Source organism: Pangasianodon hypophthalmus, chromosome 28 (assembly GCF_027358585.1).
Source record: "Pangasianodon hypophthalmus isolate fPanHyp1 chromosome 28, fPanHyp1.pri, whole genome shotgun sequence".
NCBI classification, from domain to species: Eukaryota; Metazoa; Chordata; class Actinopteri; order Siluriformes; family Pangasiidae; genus Pangasianodon; species Pangasianodon hypophthalmus.
Genome location: NC_069737.1, coordinates 12726149 through 12744118, shown reverse-complemented (window position 1 = coordinate 12744118; position 17970 = coordinate 12726149). Strand labels below are relative to the sequence as shown.

The following is a 17970-nucleotide window of genomic DNA, read 5'->3' as shown; positions in this document are numbered from 1 at the left end:
AATAGTGATGCATGATCCTTGTCGCTTGGGTTGTGCCATCAAGGGTACATCTTTTGTACCCTTTAATATGCATCTTTATACCTTTAAAAATAATTTAAGATATACACAACTGGACCTTAAGAACCACTTTTAAAGCTTTACTCTAAAAGCTGCACCACATGCACCTTTCCAGGTACATAATAGAGCACAAAACATGCATCCCTGATGGCTCTCGAGCTCCGCGGAAAGGTTCAGTTCTGTACCTTTATTTCTGTATATGACCTACTGTTGTGCTACAGACTGATTTAAAGGTTTAATATTCTATGATTAAGCCAGTGAGTTTGAACTGTACTGAGACAGAGAGAGAGAGAGAGAGAGAGACGGAGGGAGGGAGAGAGAGAGAGAGAGAGAGATGGCACGAGTCTAAATAATGAAACTTACCGAAAGAAAGTGGCGCGAGCGTCCGGCAGAAAGGAGAAATGCCTGAATCTTTGACTGCTTTCGTAAATTCAGTCTTAAAACTAAAGCGATTTGCACTCAGACGCCGCGCGCGCACCAGCTGCGCGCGTGCTGCTCACGGGTTTGCGCCTGAGACATGGCACGCGCTTTTTATACACCTGTGTGTACGTCTCTGACACGCTACCTGGCCTATTGTGGACACAGGCGTCTCTCCAACAGGAACAACCGGTTTTTTTTTTGTTGTTGTTGTTTGTTTTTTTTTTTTGGGAGCGAGCCGGTAGCTGTAAAAGTAACACGGTGCCTAAAATTTCAGTAATCCTCCTATAAAAGGGCGCGCGCACACAGGCGTCAGGATGTGAGGTAACTTTCCATGTAGGTGAGAGGAACCGTTATAAACGCCAATGAGGCTTCATTCACCGTGTGACAATTAACAAACCCCATTTACTTCTTAATTTGGGGCCCATAAAGGTAATACAGCCCCCCCAAACACACACACACACACACACACACACACACAGAGAGAGAGACAGAGACAGAGAGAGAGAGAGAGACAGAGACAGAGAGAGAGAGAGAGAGGAGTAATATTCGGGTCTTCGTCCTAAACCACACACTCAGAAAAAAAAAGTGCACTAAACCTCTACCCTACCTTGTCACTGAGGTGGTACTCTCAGGGGTACATCTTTGTGCACCTACCCTAAAAGTATTACTCTAAAAGCTAATTAAAGGTGCACGACTGATCCTTAAGGTCCAGTTGTATACATTAAATCAGAGTTTAAGAAGAAGAGACGTGCTAATACTATAAAAACTACACTTCTGTCAACTCCTTTCATAAATGGCCGCCATTTTGTTAACTAATTAGCCAATTATTAGCCGTCCTAAACCGCATATTAAGTAGCCTAATGTGTCAAAATAGTATAGTGAGTAACTCCACTAGCCGGTAGCTCCTGTAGCTGGATAAACGCAGCTCTGAGGTAAATCATTTGCCCTGAAAACCTGAATAAAAGTCAAACAAAAAGGTTCTTTAAACCTTATTTACTACCCTGAAGCTCAAATTTATCACACAAGTAGAGAACTCATGATAGTACCCGTGTGTGTGTGTGTGTGTGTGTAAACAAGAAAGGTTACAAACTAAGCGACCCAATGCAAAGCGAGTAGCGCCACTGAAACCTCGAAGTCCTGCTATAAAAAAGTAGCCTTACTTATGGAGCAGGCTTTTAGGGATATTTATGAAGCGGGGTTTTACACTCCCTTGTTAACTCACGCGTTATATTAGAGAGAGAGAGAGAGAGAGGGAGAGAGAGAGAGGCAGCTTACCTCAGGAAAATGCCCTCAGGGTCTACACGGCTTCAAAGCGCAGGCTCATCCTCCACGACTGCGTGTCTGTCTCTCACAAACTCTTCAGCAGCGCTTCTGCTCCTGCACTCAGGCGGAGTAGCGGCGTTTATGGCCTCCGCTGACTCGGTACCGGGTTTTTCCGAACGGGCCCGTTTCCCTGGAGATTAGTGAGCGCGTCTCTCTGCTGGCTCGCGCGCTCAATCGCTCGCTCGCTCGCTCTCAGCCGCGCGCGCACAGATTAATCCCCCCCCCACACACACACCTCCCCTCCCCTCCCCTCCCGCGCTGCTCGAGGTAGCTGCCTGCTGACGTCACGTCATCAGTCCATCAAGCTGCGCGGAGCTGAACTTCGGGGGAAGCTTTCGGGGCGCGAGACACAACACGCCGGCGACTGAGATCGTAAATGACAGATGACGCCAGTGCTGCAGAGTCTTTTCACTGGGGCAAAAGTAGCTAATGCATGCTCAAAAAGTCGCTACAGATGACGCCACGGGCTCATTTGCATATTCATTACTAATTTGCATCTTCATAAGTCATCTTTATGCTTATTTGCGTATAAAAACGTGAAGCATGAAGGAGTGAGGTCTTCTATGGACACTGTTCTGACTGAATAAAGTTGTATCAAATAAGTAAGGAATAAAACAGAAGGTGCTGTGATGCAGCCTGGCACAAAGCAGAATTCCTTTTACCAGCTCGTACCTATGTTAAACTTATTAATCAACAACATGTCATGCTTTTCATTCATTTAGAGTTACATTTAATGATGTCCCATGTGGTGTGTACACCGACCTCACGCCAGAGAACACGAGGACACAGGGAGAACATGTACAGAAACTCCTCACAGACAGTAACACAAGCTCAAGGTTGAACCTGAGACCCTGGAGCTGTGAGGTGGCAATGCTGCCTGTTGCACCACCGCTCCACACACAGATGAAAAAAAAACACATTTTTATTACTTGTAAATATGACCAAGGAGAGAGTTTAAAATGAAGGACAAAACAGTGTACCAGTGGGATGAATCGGTGATCAGTGACTGGACATTGGGGACAATAGTAATTAGTGATTGGACACTGGGAACAAAGGTGATCAGTGATTGGATGTTAGGAACAATGGCAATTAGTGATTGGGCGTTGGGAACAACAATGATCAGTGATTGGACATTGGGAACAATGGTAATTAGTGATTGGACATTGGGCACCATGGTGATCAGTGATTTGTTGTTGGTGACAAGCGTGATTAGTGATTGGTTGTTGGTGACAATGGTAATTAGTGATTGGACATTGGGAACAACAGTGGTCAGTGATTGGACATTGGGAACAATGGTAATTAGTGAATGGACATTGGGCACCATAGTGATCAGTGATTTGTTGTTGGTGACAAGTGTGATTACTGATTGGTTGTTGGTGACAATGGTAATTAGTGATTGGACATTGGGAACAACAGTGGTCAGTGATTGGACATTGGGAACAATGGTGATCAGTGATTGGTTTTTGGTGACAATGGTGATCAGACAGCAGTTACCTTTTATTGCTGACCAGAAAAATCTCTGAAAGTCTGTGATAACTCTTCTCTTCCTGCCATAATGTCTCTAGCCGTGTAGCTATTCGCTGGTATGATGATCCGCCCTCTGCAAAATAATTTGCATTATGCATGCGGTTGGCCACAACTGTGGATCTGCTATAGACACCACAATGATGATCCTTGTGACAGAGTATACTACAGACAAAAAAATAGTACCATCAATAATTCTAGTGACTGGTTGGCATTTAGCTACAATGATGTCTATGTTATTACAGTGATCACTGAAGAGTTCTGGGTGTCAGAGCTGGCCGTATTTGTTAACACAATAATACAATAGTTTGGACCCAATCTTCATAGTAGGAATCCAACCACTTTTTCTGCCTACGTCAGACTCATCATTTCAGTACCATTATTGGGATTGATTGCCAAACTGTGGATGGTAATGATTTGTCAAGACACACAGGGACCCTGTAGAGGGTGAAATGAGATATGACAGGAAGGGAACACAACGGAACAGGCTGGGAATCATTTGTGTGAAACCTCTTAAACGTTTTGTGATTGAACTGAAACACAGAAGATGAACGTTGTTGTCTCTACGAGTGAATCTATATAGTCTCCTCTGTATGGTCCTATACACAAGGGAATGCAGGACATTCTCCAGGTATTCATTAAGAGAGGTAAATAAAGGAGGTGTGAAGTCCCCCTGAGAAACAAGTGAGCTATCTGTCCAAATGGTGAGTACATAGATTAATGAACCGCGTACTAGCCGAGCTCTATTTTTAAATAGCATCGATCTGTGATACGCTGAAAAGTTGGAAAAGTCCAATGCAAGCAGTCCTGTTTTAGAACTCAGAAGTTTAGATAATTAATTTTGCACTCAAACACACACACACACACACTTATAGTCTTATACTTATGAGAACTTTTCAATGACATAGTAATGCTATGCTTCACCTAAACCTAACCCTATCCTTAAGCTCGGTAACCTCTTTTAGTGTTTTAAAGCTAAAAAAAAGAAAAATATTTGTAAAATATTCCTATCATTGTGCGGAGATTGTTACTTACGTATTATTTGAAACATCACGTTAAAGGCGAGCTAGTTTTTTAAGCCCCCTATTGGCTGCAAGCGGAATTGCAATAGCTGCGCAGACACTGATGAAGAGTGATGCAGCAGCGCTTTAGTGCTTTTACTCCAGCTCTCTCACCTCAGATCAACTTCCACATCTTCAACTTTCCTGCCAATACCATCGCCAACCCCATCATTTAAGCACATCGCAATTATTTCATATTTAATAGTGTTTCAAAATGGAGTTTTCCTTTAAGATTATCAGTGTGTGCGCATATGTGTGTACTTTGAGTGTGATCAGGCACACACCACTCCGACTGAGAATTGACGTAAGCTACAGTACGAAGTGTTCGTGTGCGTAGTGAACAGTTGTAACCCTTACCCGCTGTGTATGACCTCAGATCTGGAGCTCAGCAGAGTCCTTGGGAGAGTACACACACACACACACACACACACACACACACAAACTTGGCTAGCGGAGAGAGAGGATTTCCTCTGTTTAAACATGCTGCGTGAGTGTGTGCCTCCATGTGGAAGTGTGTGAGAGAAAGAAAGAAGAGTTAAAACAATACGAAAGTGCAAGAAAAGGATTTTAGTGAACTCTTACAAAGATTTACAAAATTATAGCAGATAAAATGAGAGATATCAGCTCACACACATGTAAACATATGGAAGTTCTATAAGGAAGGAGATAAGAGCAAAAGATCAAGTGTCTCTCCTAAAGAAGTCATGTGAAATGTTTCAAACATTTACACATGTAGTGTTTTTTTATTGATTATGATTATTATTTTTTCACACGATTCATTTATTTTCATCTGATTTATTTTTCATGTTATTTTTTACACATTATTTATTTTCATGTGATTTTTTTTTCACATGATTAATTTCTCACATGACTTGTTACGATTGATTTATTTTCATATTTGATTTTTACATATGTTTAGTTTATGTTCATAAATTCTTTTCACAAAATTCATTTATAATGATTTTTTTCATGATTCATTTATTTTCATGTGATTTTTAAAATTTATTTATTTATTTATTTATTTTCAAATGCAATTTTTCACAACTGATTTATTTTCACTTGTGACTTTTTTTAATAAAAGATTCATTTATTTTTACGTGATTTTGACACATTCAGCGATTTTCACATGTGATTTTTTTTACATGATTAATATTTTTCACGTGATTTTTTTTGATCATTAATTTTATTTGATTTGTACACGATTCATTTTTTTTTCCTGTGAATTTTTTCTGTGATTTTTAGAAATGATTAATTTAGTTTCAACATTTTTTCCCCCCATTTTTTCCCCAATTTTTTTTTACACATTGTTCATTTATTTTTACGTGATTTTTCCCAGGCATGATTTGGTTATTTTCACATGTGATTTATTCATATAAAATTTAAAAAATGTATATAATTTTTTCAATTATTTATGACATTCATATTATGTCACATGATTACTTGAGTCTGTATATAACACCTTCACGTTTTTCCACATGTAATCACATACAGTTCACACAATCACATGTGAAAAACATGATCACATGAAATGTACTGTATGTAATAATAATAATAATAATAATAATAATAATAAACTTTATTTTATATTGTGCCTTCAAAAAGGCCTCTCAAGGCACTGTAAATAGGAAAAGAAAATAGAAACAGACATACATAGCATAAAACAAAGTATATAAGCATGTGCCAAAAGCAGTTAATAATAAAATACAATTCAATAATAATAGCAATAATAGTAATAAAAAAAGTCATCAGGGAAAAGCTATCCTAACGAGATAAGTTTTGAGAGAAGATTTAAATATACTAAAAGACTGGGCTTCTCTAAGATCAGATGGTAGTGAGTTCCACAGTTTTGGAGCATAAGAAGAAAATGTCCTATCACCCATAGTACGTAAACGATCTCCGCTCTTCCAGAATTGGACGAGCGGAGATCACATTTTGGGGTGCAATGGGTTAAAAGTTCAGCCAAATACTGGGGAGCCAAACCACGCAAAGCCTTGTATGGGTATTTTAAAATCAACACGAAACCTGACAGGGAGCCAGTGCAAGGACTCCAAAATAGGAGTGATCATCTGTCCTGGACCTAGTCAGGATTCTAGCTGCCGAACTGTGGCAGCTTGCCAATATGTGGGTGGCAAGGTGGCACAGAGTGTACCGTTGCAGCCTCTCTGTGTGGAGTATCTGCGCATGTTCTCGCTGGGTTCACTTAGGTTTCCTCTAAGTACTCTGGTTTCCTCCTAAAAACATGCCAGTAGGAGAACTGGCTATGATAAATTGCCTGTAGGATTGAATGAGTGTGAATGTGTGTGTGCATGGAGCCTTGAGATGGGCCCTGAGACGGGGTGTATTCCAGCCTCAAGCCCGGTGTTCCCAAGATCCATCACAACCCTGACCAGGATAAAGCGCTTACTGAAGACGAATGAATGAATGAAATGTGATGTGGTTTTTCCATACGGAGTACAAAGTTCAATACAGATCAAATAAATCCTTTGTGTGAATGTTTGTGGTTTACGATAAAGCCTTTGTTATTATGGAATAGAATTAGCCTAACAAAGCATTCGAAAGAGGGTAATTAGTGGATTACAAACAAAAAGGCAAGCTGCCTGCGGAGAACGAATAAAAAGCAAGATAAGAGAGTAAGACAACATAAGAGAGGCAGGGTGCTGTAAGGAATTTAATTTAATCCAATTTAAGCCACATGCATCCGCTAATATCTGAGGAGAGCAGAGCTCTCTCACACTCTGCCAACCCACAAAACCACCACCCTGCGAGTGTGTGTGTGTGTGTGTGTGTGTGTGTGTCAGGAACCGCTGTCTCTTTGAGTCTTGCGTCCCTGGCTGTGTGAGATATGTTTCCTTTCCAAAGTAGAATGGAAGTGCATTACGGCTTGTGTTTGTGTGTGTGTGTGTGTGAGTGAGTGTGTGTGTTTATATGTGCGTGATCATTTGAACTCCATCCAATGTTGATCTCAGGTGAGAAAAAAAAGTTTCTGCAAATCTTTGTATGCTTCATATCTGAATGTTGCACAGCCAATTCCTTTTATAATATGCAACACTCGAATACAGCTTTAGCTATAACTACTGTTTTATAACAAAACAGATACAATAGAAGTACTCAAATTTGAATGTAGGGTGCAAATAAAATGTATGTGTGTGATTTTTAAGTTCCCAGTGTTTCTCTCTATCACCTACTGTGAAGGTGTGGACTGCTCCAGATAAGATACGACCCGAGTGAATACAACTAACTTCAAGAATGAGAATATTTCACAACCAAGGTGTCCAATCCCAGCCAAAAGGAAGTGGCCCCTTTGAAACAGGAAGAGGAAATGAAGAGTGTTTGTGAAAGGACGTAGAAAGGATTGTGACAACTTTCAAAGAGCTTTTGTGTATTCTCTCTCTCTCTCTCTCTCTCTCTCTCTCTCTCTCTCTCTGAATTTAGAATAGAATTTTCATAGCTTTTTTTTTTACAAGCCAGATAATACAGAATATAAATAAAACATTCAGAAAGAAGACAAAGTTAGACTGTAACATTCCTTCAAATTTCTCACACAACATTCCCATTTAAAACAAAACTTCCCATGGAAATTAAAATGCAGGCAAGTTGTAGGAATATTTTAAACCCTAAGCTCTCTAGGAACCAAAAGTTCCAAAAACCATAACTGTGTATAAAGGTCCTGTTAACCTAAAATTGTTAAAAATAAATTGTCTCCAAGGTACAGCATGTTAAAAGAAAATGCCACCCTGAAATATATTAACTTTGTTCATATTTGAATATTTGTGATGTGCTTAGAGATTTTGTTGCTGAGTTGTTTGTTTTTGATGTATTTCCATTAGTTATGTGAGAAGTTAGTGGCTGTGTGCAGGACATTGCTAGCACAGTTACGGTGGCATTTAAAAGAAGAAAAAAATTCTGAGCCCTGAGTAACAGCAGTAGTATTAGCGTTAAAGTTGAAGCTTTGGAAGATAATTTGTGTGAGCAGAGTGTAGAAGAAGGTGAGAGCTAGACATGCTAAGGACTGAAGTGCTGCCGCATCGTTCTCTTTAGGTAGGGACGAAGCAAGGGCTAGATCTTTTCTGAGGAACCTTGGCAGAACTCAACATGGGGAGTAAGATTTAGCTCTGGCCACTCCACCATCATCCAACCAGAGTGATCACGTGAGAGAGGTGGTGTGACAGCTTCAAAACATCTTGGTTTATGATAACTCACTTGCCCCTGAATCTCCCATATTTGCACCTTTATCTAAGAGAAAAGTTATTTAGTAAAATGCCTAACTACACAGGTTTTCAAGCTACATTTGGGCTTAGACCTAGAGTCTGACTCCAAACACTAATTGAAAGATTATTCCTAAACCTAGTTGTGGGGGAAAAAAAGCTCTGCTTCCTGCAGTTATTCTAGATACTGATAAAGATCCTGCACCTTTTGATTGAAGCAGCTATGATCATAATGTCATAATAGACCAAAGTTTCACTATACTGTGTGGTGAGACCATTCGGTAGAATTAGATATTAGTAAAATCTTATCATCAATGCACACATTTCCTGCAAGCCAATGTAGCGTGGATAAAAATCAAACTTTCTGGCTCTAGTAAGGACTCTAGTAAGGCTGTATCATGTAATGACATTATATTTCTTAAATTTGTTTCTGAGATTTAAAAAAAAACTCAGAATCTTTCACTGCTGCACATGATGAAATTGAAAGGCCATCAAGAGTTACTATACAATCAGAATGCTTACTTCTAGCTGTGTGTGGTCCTAGAAGAAGTTTTTCTGTATTCTTGGAATTAAGTAGGAGGAGGTTACTTAGTATCAAGTGCCTAATGTCATTTACACTTTGCTCAATTTTATTAAGCTGGTGTCTGTCATCTGGCTTTGCTAAAGCATACAGTTGTGTGTCATTGGAATAGCAATGGATACCAAGATTATGATTAATTGCACCCAGAGGTAGCATATATAGTGAAATAAGCTGTGGGCCTCAGATAGAAGCCCAAGGGGACTACTTCTGCAGCTACCTTTACAGCATTTGGCAGACACCCTTATCCAGAGTGACTTACATTTATCTCATTTATACATCTGAGTAGTCGAGGGTTAAGGGCCTTGCTCAAGGGCCCAATAGTGGCAGCTTGGCAGTACTGGGGATTGAACCCATGACCTTCCAATTAGCAGTCTAACAGCTTAATCACTGAGCTACCATCAACAGTCCTTGCTTTGCCAAGTCCTGTAATTGCATGGCATATATTATATCTGGTGTTTCATAAAAAGAGGTCAACCCCCTCAAATCTAGAACTGGAACTTTTCTTGTGTTACAGCAATATCTGATATTGACAAGACCCTGTACACTGATAAGTTACAAGGTTTGTGTCCCTGCAACATTCCCAGAACCCAATGGTCTGACAGTCACTGCTCAATGAACAATATTTTCAGCTATAAAGTGTCTCTCCACATGGGTGTGATCCATGGGGCCCTTTAGTGGTATGGATTTTAGTGATATGAATGGGTTTAGGGCCAGCTCCATGTGATGGATAGAAGTGCCTACTATGGGCCTGATGGCATGATTCCTCCTGCCTGAGGCTTGTGCAAGGCAGGTGGAATCTTTGTGGGTTTTGGGATACAGAACTGGGTTGCACAGAATGGTCTGGTGGATGTTTGGCTGGTTTTGTGAATCCGAAGCCTGCATTCTCCTCTATAGGGCCTCTTTGGCAGCCGGCCCATATTTTGCTAGCCATGCTTGGCCCTTTGTGAAAACCAGGTTGGCTCAGTCAACCAGTCAGTATATTGTGAAAGAATGAGGGGTCATAAAGGGAAACCAGCTCCATCCCCAGAGGTGAATATTAGCTAAAATTTGGCTAACTTTGCAGACTAAACCGAGAACAGCATGTGGTATGGCAAAGGAAAGAGAACCCAACCTGGAAAGGACAATGAGGTGTAATTCAAATCCAGCCCCAGTGTTAATGGAATTTAGCTAACTTAGCAGGTTCAGCAATGAATAGTGTGTGGTACAGCAAGGGAAAACCATGCAAGGTGGTGAAAGAGTGTGGCATAGTAAGAAAAAATCATTCCACTAAGCTTTTAACACATAATCACAGGCCAGGTGGTCGACTAGACAGCAGGAAATGTGAAATACCCGAAGGAGAATGAGGCAGTAATGAGCAGCAACACAGAAGTTCTTAGAGATTACTAGCAAACAGTGCACTATGCGATAACTTATAAAGCTAGCAATGCTAGAAGGCCAACTTGAAGGTAATGATCACCACAGAAGCACAGTAGTTGTGTGAACGAATGTAATTTGATAATAGGATCTAAAAATGGAAACAAAATTATTTTTGTGCCACTTTAATACCATTCCTAAAAATTAGAATTCTCTGAAATTATCTAAATTGTAAAAACATTTAAAAAGATTTTAGTGTATGCTAATTACATTTATAGATTTTTTAAATGTCAAACACAAAGGTAAAAAAAAAAACAATCTTGAATTTGTGTTATTTGTGTAGAATGACCCCTATAGCAATATGATTTGGTCTGGGTGATGCTGGAGGACTGTTCCTTTTGTTATCCTGGCTTGGGGGAAAAAAAACATACAATCATAAGACCTTGCAACAATTACTTGTTCTCCGGTTTGTTTACTTACAATAACATTGAGGTTAAACTTAAACCTTTACATATGTGTAATTGCTATTTCGGGTGCTACTGGCCAGTGGCAGTATAACATCTAATGAAGGACATGTAGACTCAGACAGGCCTGTGAGCACTTTCAGTCTTCTCACACTACACTCACACACCCACACACACACAGACACACACACACACACACACACACACATGCACATGCTCATACTGTATCTTACTTTCCTTTCCTCTATGCCTCCCTTTATTTCCTCTCACTCACTCTTCATCTTGATCTGTCCTTCACTTGTCCCTGTCACACTTCTTTCTTCACAGGCAATCTATCCATCGATTTACACTGCAGAGAGGAATGATAAGATTGACGGAGGACCAGAAGAGGGAATGTTTCAAATCAATATGGAGAAACAAAAGCATGTTCCTCTCTTCATTTCTATACTGTTAGACAAAAAGGCAGTTTTTCTCCCAAAGGTACAAGTGAAAATGTATTCTCAAAGGTACAACAGCGGGTCCTTAAGGTGTAGCTATATCGTATATTATGCTATACAATACTTTAAATGAGTTTTAAAGGTACAAAAAAGTAAGCACAATGTAGGAACAAATGTTTGTTCCATGAAAAGTAATTTTTACCTCAGAATGTATTCCTTTGTTTGCACACTACTGAAAACAAATATATCTATTATGGAAGGCATAAAACCCTTGGAGCATGCAGTTGTTGGAAAATAATCAACAATAGGGTGGCATAGTGAAGTCTGACACAAAGTACAGTTACTGTTACGACCCCGAAGTTTCCAATAATAGCACATCCGAATTTTCTTTCTCTTATACCACATACGATTTGCCAGCAACTGCTATTTTTTAGTTAGTAAACAACAACAAGCCAAAATTTTTATCAGTTTATAGCTTACATTTACAGAAATTTGTCAGACGTTGTTATCCAGAGCTCTTTGTATTCTCCATCAGAAGCATATCCACATACTTAAATGGGTCAGGGTCTAAGAATATCATTAAATTAGTGCTCATTTTAGTGCTTGGATAAGAGGCAGGTCTTTCGGCTTTGTCTGAAGACAGCCAGCGACTCATACAGTGGGATTACGCTTATTGGTGTGGAATGTTTAATGTTGTGGAACATCTGCAAAACGAGATATTTCCTGTTATCACTTCCTGTTATCTCTTGAAGTTTATAAAACAAAGCAAATGCGGCTTGTCATGTTACAGAGAAACCGCAAAGTCCTCTGTCTTGAAGACTTTCCCATTAAAGTTACAGCTTTACCTCCGACTGTGACAAAGATCTGACGCTGGAGACGGAGACTCCTTATAAAAATGCTAAATAAACATCTCCTCACTGAAAACATTGCTTTTTTTAAACTCGTGTATGTGGAGTTTCCTTCGTACAAGTCCCTGTGTAAGCTACTATAGAAGCGAGAACATTACAATGAGAGCATCGATACAAACCTAGCAGCCAGAACTATTGTCAGAGCTGCTGTTATAGAAAATGAATCAACACCTTCTGACCAATCAGAATCAAGATTTCAACAATGATGTAGTATAAATAATAATAAGAAAAATACTTAATAGTCTGTTAACTGAATTGCAGAGAAAAAACATTGTGTGCCTATAAAGCAACCAGCTTCAATATGTGTACATGTGTGCTTTTGTGTGTGTATGAGTTTGTATGAGTACACACTGGGTGCTGTCCTCTTGCACAAGTGTTCTGATGCGTGGATGTATGTATGAAGTGTGTGTTTGTGTGTGTGTGTGAATGTGACCGCTCGTCTTTGTGACTCTTCCATCCCCTGCAGCAGCTGTTCCAGTGGATAAGCCTCAAACTCCGGCAGTTGTCACGATGCTGCTTCTGAGATTGTGTGTCACACATCTCTGCAGGCTACAGGGAATCGACAAGCTGATGTGCAGGAACAAACACACACACACACACACACACACACACACAAGAAGCAGAAAAGAGAGTAATGGTAGGAAGGGATAGTGTAAATGTAAAGAAAACCCCAGAAAGCAATAGGGATAACAGAGCAATTTGATAACACACACACACACACACACACACACACACACATACACACATGTATGCACATATTCCTGGAGTAGTGTCCCATGCTGTGTGTCCCTGCTGTGACCCAGCATACCTTATGATTAATAGATTTATTTTAAAGGTGCTCAGTGTGTAATTGCTGAAGTGTAGATCAACCTCGGACAAGAAAATTAAAAAAATATATATATTGCTTAACAACCACTAAACCCAACAAGCAGTTGTTAGCATATTTAATACGTACTGTATTTTAGTGCGTTCAGCTGATTTTAAATTTTAAAACACCACTTAATTATCTCACTTTGATAGCTCGTTGATATCGCTCAAGTAAGGTTTGTTGTCTCTATTCATAGATTCATAGACATAGTCTATGAATGATGTTAATCTTCATAAAGTCCAATTGAAATACTTATGACCTCTTTTGAATGTGTTTTTAAAAAGTCAGTATAAGCCAATGTTCCATTGATTTACTCACCTTTTTAGATATTGTGCAGATTTAGCTCCATAGAGTTATTATTGCACCTAGTGGTCAAAAATGAGAACTACAACAAGCAATAATAGAAGCCCACTGGGGCGGGAATGATGCTGCCCCACGCTCTGGGGAGGAGCAGCAGACAGGACGGTTAATGACAGGGTTGTCAGGGTTGATTAGTTTAAAAACACTGTTGGTCTGTTGGTGTTTTATAGCAAATCATCAGAAATAGATGTAAAAAAAAAAATCAGCAAAAAGCCAAACTATAAGCGCAGACAGTGTGTCTGTGAACAGATCCATTTCTACTGTAAGATATATTGCAAAGATTCAAAGAGGGAAAGGGGGATTATGGAATGGATTATGTCTGTACAACATAAATACATGTGAAATACTAGTTTCCCAAGCTAAGGCGGATAAAAAGAAGAAAAATGGCTCCATTTTCCAATGTCCAAAATTTTTTGGGCTAGTTTCAGGTTCTTTTGTGTGGTTTTGGAGATGTAGTTGTGCTGGAACACAATTTTGCTGAAATCTGTCAACCCTGATTAATAATATTACCTCAAACACAGTTAAAGCTCAAAATGAGCTGTTTTATTATTAAAACATTATTAATGTCTTCCTGCCACACCACACCAGAATCTCCGGTCACGGGAGAACACCTTGAGACAACATGAGGAAGACAACCTTGAGAGGAGCCAGAATTAAAAGCGAACCCACTGGATAGTGCGATTATAGATCATTCCTCTTCTAGTGTACTATAAACTCGAACAGTGCTAAATGTGTTGAAAGGATGTTCAGGTTCAGCTTCCTTTTTAGGAAGTGCAATTATTCATGTCGTCCATGTGGGACCATCCACAGCAGCAAGAGGTGAGTCACAAGTGCAGAAAGCTCCATGCAAAAAAAAAAATAAATAAAAAAACGTATCAGGATGAAGGGAAAGAGGAGCCACAGCAGTAGAAGTGTCTCAGGATCAAGCACCAGCTTAAATTCAATAGAACATTAAATTGTACTGTACATAATAAAGCTGTCTCGCACCCACAGTGCATACATTTCTAGGGTCATAAGCAATTATTTCTTATCACAATGATAAGGAAGCCCAATACAGCCACACACACACATACACACACACACGCACACGCACATGCACATAAACAAAGATCACAGGATGTGAAAGTAGAGGTGAAAGATGAGAAGGTTAGCCCACCCTGAAGAACAAAAGAGGTAAAGAGAGGAAGGAGAAAGACTGAAAGAAAGGGCAGATTTGAAACACATCCTCAATCAAAGCAAAGCTCCCTGGTGCTCTCTTACACATGCACTGTCTATGTGTGTGTGTGTGTGTGTGTGTGTGTGTGTGTGTGTGTGTGTGTGTGTGTGTGGGCTTGATGCATTTGGCACCAATTCTTACAGCCGCACACTGATACACTGGAATGCTTTGGATAACATTTTAGAGAAGTAATATGTGTACTGTATTAATATCCTCCCTCTTTTTTTTCTCACACAAACACAGACTGTGTGTAATCTATAAAAATATACAGCGTACAAAGTAAAAGAGTCGAAGTAGAAGCCTGAAGTTTTCGGCTTTACAAAGTTAAGCTGTTTATTATGTGTTGAAATAACTGTTACAGTGATTGATTAACACCTCCAGTGGTCACATGGACAACACTAGTCAACATTATAAGGGCTGATGAGGCATGTTAAGTAAGTGAATGTGAACAGATTACCGTGTTCACATACGGTACTTTACGACTCCGTTTACCTGACTGTCATACAGAGACGTGGTTGTACAAGTGTCAGTAAGGCTGGCGTTATAAAGACCTTAGAACATTCACAATTCGCTGATCCTATAGGGTTTCATCCCAAACTACAAACTGCTGTACTAACTAGTACGCCAAAATAGTACACTAAATATCTTATACACAAATATGCCATACTGATCATATACCATTTAATACCATGGGATTATACTGTAGAGTTTGGGATGAAGTTATGGTTCTACTAAAATATAATCACTTTATATTAAAGGTCTCTTAACTGACATTATAACACAGTGACATTATAACCCATTATAACTGTTGAATGTCTGAATCCGATTGGTCAGATGATGTCGATTACTTTTCTGTGTCTTTCATTTTATAGGTCTTTTTAACAAAGTCATACAATCATTGATATGGTGAAGTTTTCTGTAAGGAGATGTTTATTTACCATCTTTAGTCTCTAGTGTCAGCACTTATTATTCTGTAATATTCAGTAACGACATAACCGACTCAATGTCGTGGACCTTTCACAACTTGAGATGTAACTATGAATGGGTAAAAGTATGACGTGACGTTCTTTAATAAATTTTTAAAAATGTTGACAAATTGCTGACAAATTGCTGTTGTATAAGAGGAGCAAAACACTTCAGGAAGTGCCGTTATAGGAAAATAACTAACAGGGTGGTAACAGTAACTCCGCTTCACGTCAGAACACATCACAGTACTACATCACTGATTATTTTCCTATAACAGCATGCCCTGTAGTATTTTATTCCTTATTTATATAATGTGTTACTTAACAGTGAATAAATCATATATTTCAGCATTAATATGCCATCTGTAACATTAATATACCATCAGTAACAAAACCATACCATGTTCATACCAATAATTAATAAAATTAACCCCACAGGGTGTTGAACCAGCACCTTATGGACCACCGTTGCAGTAGTTAACTGGTGAAAATTCAGAAAACCAAGTTCCTGTATTTACATCTGGAGCCCAGAGTTCAGTGAGTGATCAGAATTTTGCAACATTTGCTGCATTTTCATTTTTTGCTCAATTATACGAACCTATTATTAGTCATGGATTGAATAAACATTAATGACTGCAGATTAACATTTAAATAAATGTCAGTTAATACATATGATAATTTACTAATGCTAAAGGTTACTGTTTTTTTTTTTTAGTTAACTAATGAACAAAAAGCCACTTCCTGATTGGTCTTTGGGTTAATATTGCGTCAGGCAGGGGCGGAGCTCGTTTCTGTATCTGGAAAAATGTAATGAGAAGCCTGAAGTGAGGAAACAATCCAGATCAATTTGCAATATAACAATTCACTAAAGCTATCTTTAAAACTGTATGATTATTACTAGTCAAGAAACACTTTGCCAACACAAACTGCACCTTTAACTTCACATTAAGAAGTTCTTTTTGTCCAAGCATCTCTGTCTGGACGTAAGGCTTGAATTTGCTCAGATCACATTCTTCATTTTTTAAGTGCGAGAGACAGAATCAGCTCTTTTTCGCCTCTATGCTGTAGAGCTGTTCTGCTTCTCTGAGTGCCATATGGCTCTGAGTCTCTATTATTATTATTATTATTATTATTATTATTATTATTTGACAGATAGGAAATAAATAATAAAATAACTTATAAATACCAAAATAATTTAATAATTTCACAATTGATTATTTAAATCAAAATTTTATTCAAATTAAAATAATAAGATGATTTTTTAAAAAAAAATTTACTTTAATTTTTTACTAATTAATATAATTAATTAAAAATGAATTAGTCTGTTCTTTGTGATGTGTATGCATGTATGTTTAGTGTTGAATCATCTCACTGGATTTTCTGGGGATCTGGACCATAAAAAGGTTTGTTATGGAATAGAAAGTGTCCTCAAGAGTGCCATCTGTTGTGAGGAGCAATGTAATACATTTCAGTATTAAATATGAACAAATCAAACCAACCGAAAGAAACATGCAAAGAGAAACACAAGAATTTTTCACCTGATGCTGCAGAAAGTGAAGCATTAAATGGCTGATTTTCATAACTGAGGTATTTAATCCATATCAAAATAAAACTTGGTTAACAGGTATCCATGATAATGGAATGAGAACAACTTACTTTATATATATTTTTTTCACTTAATCATTCACTTTTAATCCGTGTAACAGGGTTATACTTTCAAAGTGACCTCATCAGTCAATATCAATGAAAATTAAGAAAAACAGGACTTCTTCTTCCCTTGCTTCAGATGATGCAACTTCCTGTCGAATATGTGACTTTGACTTGACTTGAATATTCCAAATATTTCATAGGTGTGAACGTGTCCAGGTAACAGGGCTGAGTGAATGTTTTGGGGCTCCAGTGGACGTTTTTCATAAGCTATAACAGATGACTCTGTTAGGAAAAGGATGTTTCAAGCATGAGATGTTAAATATATGGAGAGATAGACAGATAGAGAGAGAGAGAGAGAGAGAGAGAGAGAATCACAAAGCAAGCCCCAAGTGCAAAAAAAAAAAAAAAAGTTTCTGAAGTCCAAAAATAATTGCCCAGTAAAAACTATACACTGTTGTATAATTCATTTCATTAGCTATGGAGGTTATGACTCAAGGGAGATGGTGGCCTGGGTTTATTTTTAGCTTTAATTAAACACGATTCAGTGCTATTCTTACCATGGTGTGCTTACTGTAATGA

At 38.7% G+C, this 17970-nt stretch overlaps 1 protein-coding gene across 3 annotated transcripts in view; it reads right to left on the bottom strand.

Annotated features, from left to right (window-relative positions):
• tll1 (tolloid-like 1) overlaps positions 1–1997 on the bottom strand; it is a 36123-nt gene extending 34126 nt beyond the window's left edge. For 2 of the 3 annotated variants that reach the window (XM_034301363.2, XM_053231114.1), the window contains exon 1: positions 1753–1997. The gene's annotated coding sequence lies outside the window, so the exon portion shown is untranslated. Of the gene's footprint in view, positions 1–420; positions 548–1752 lie in introns of those variants that run through there. The other variant, XM_034301364.2, reaches the window with a different exon arrangement.
• Between the last annotated feature and the right edge of the window lie 15973 nt (positions 1998–17970).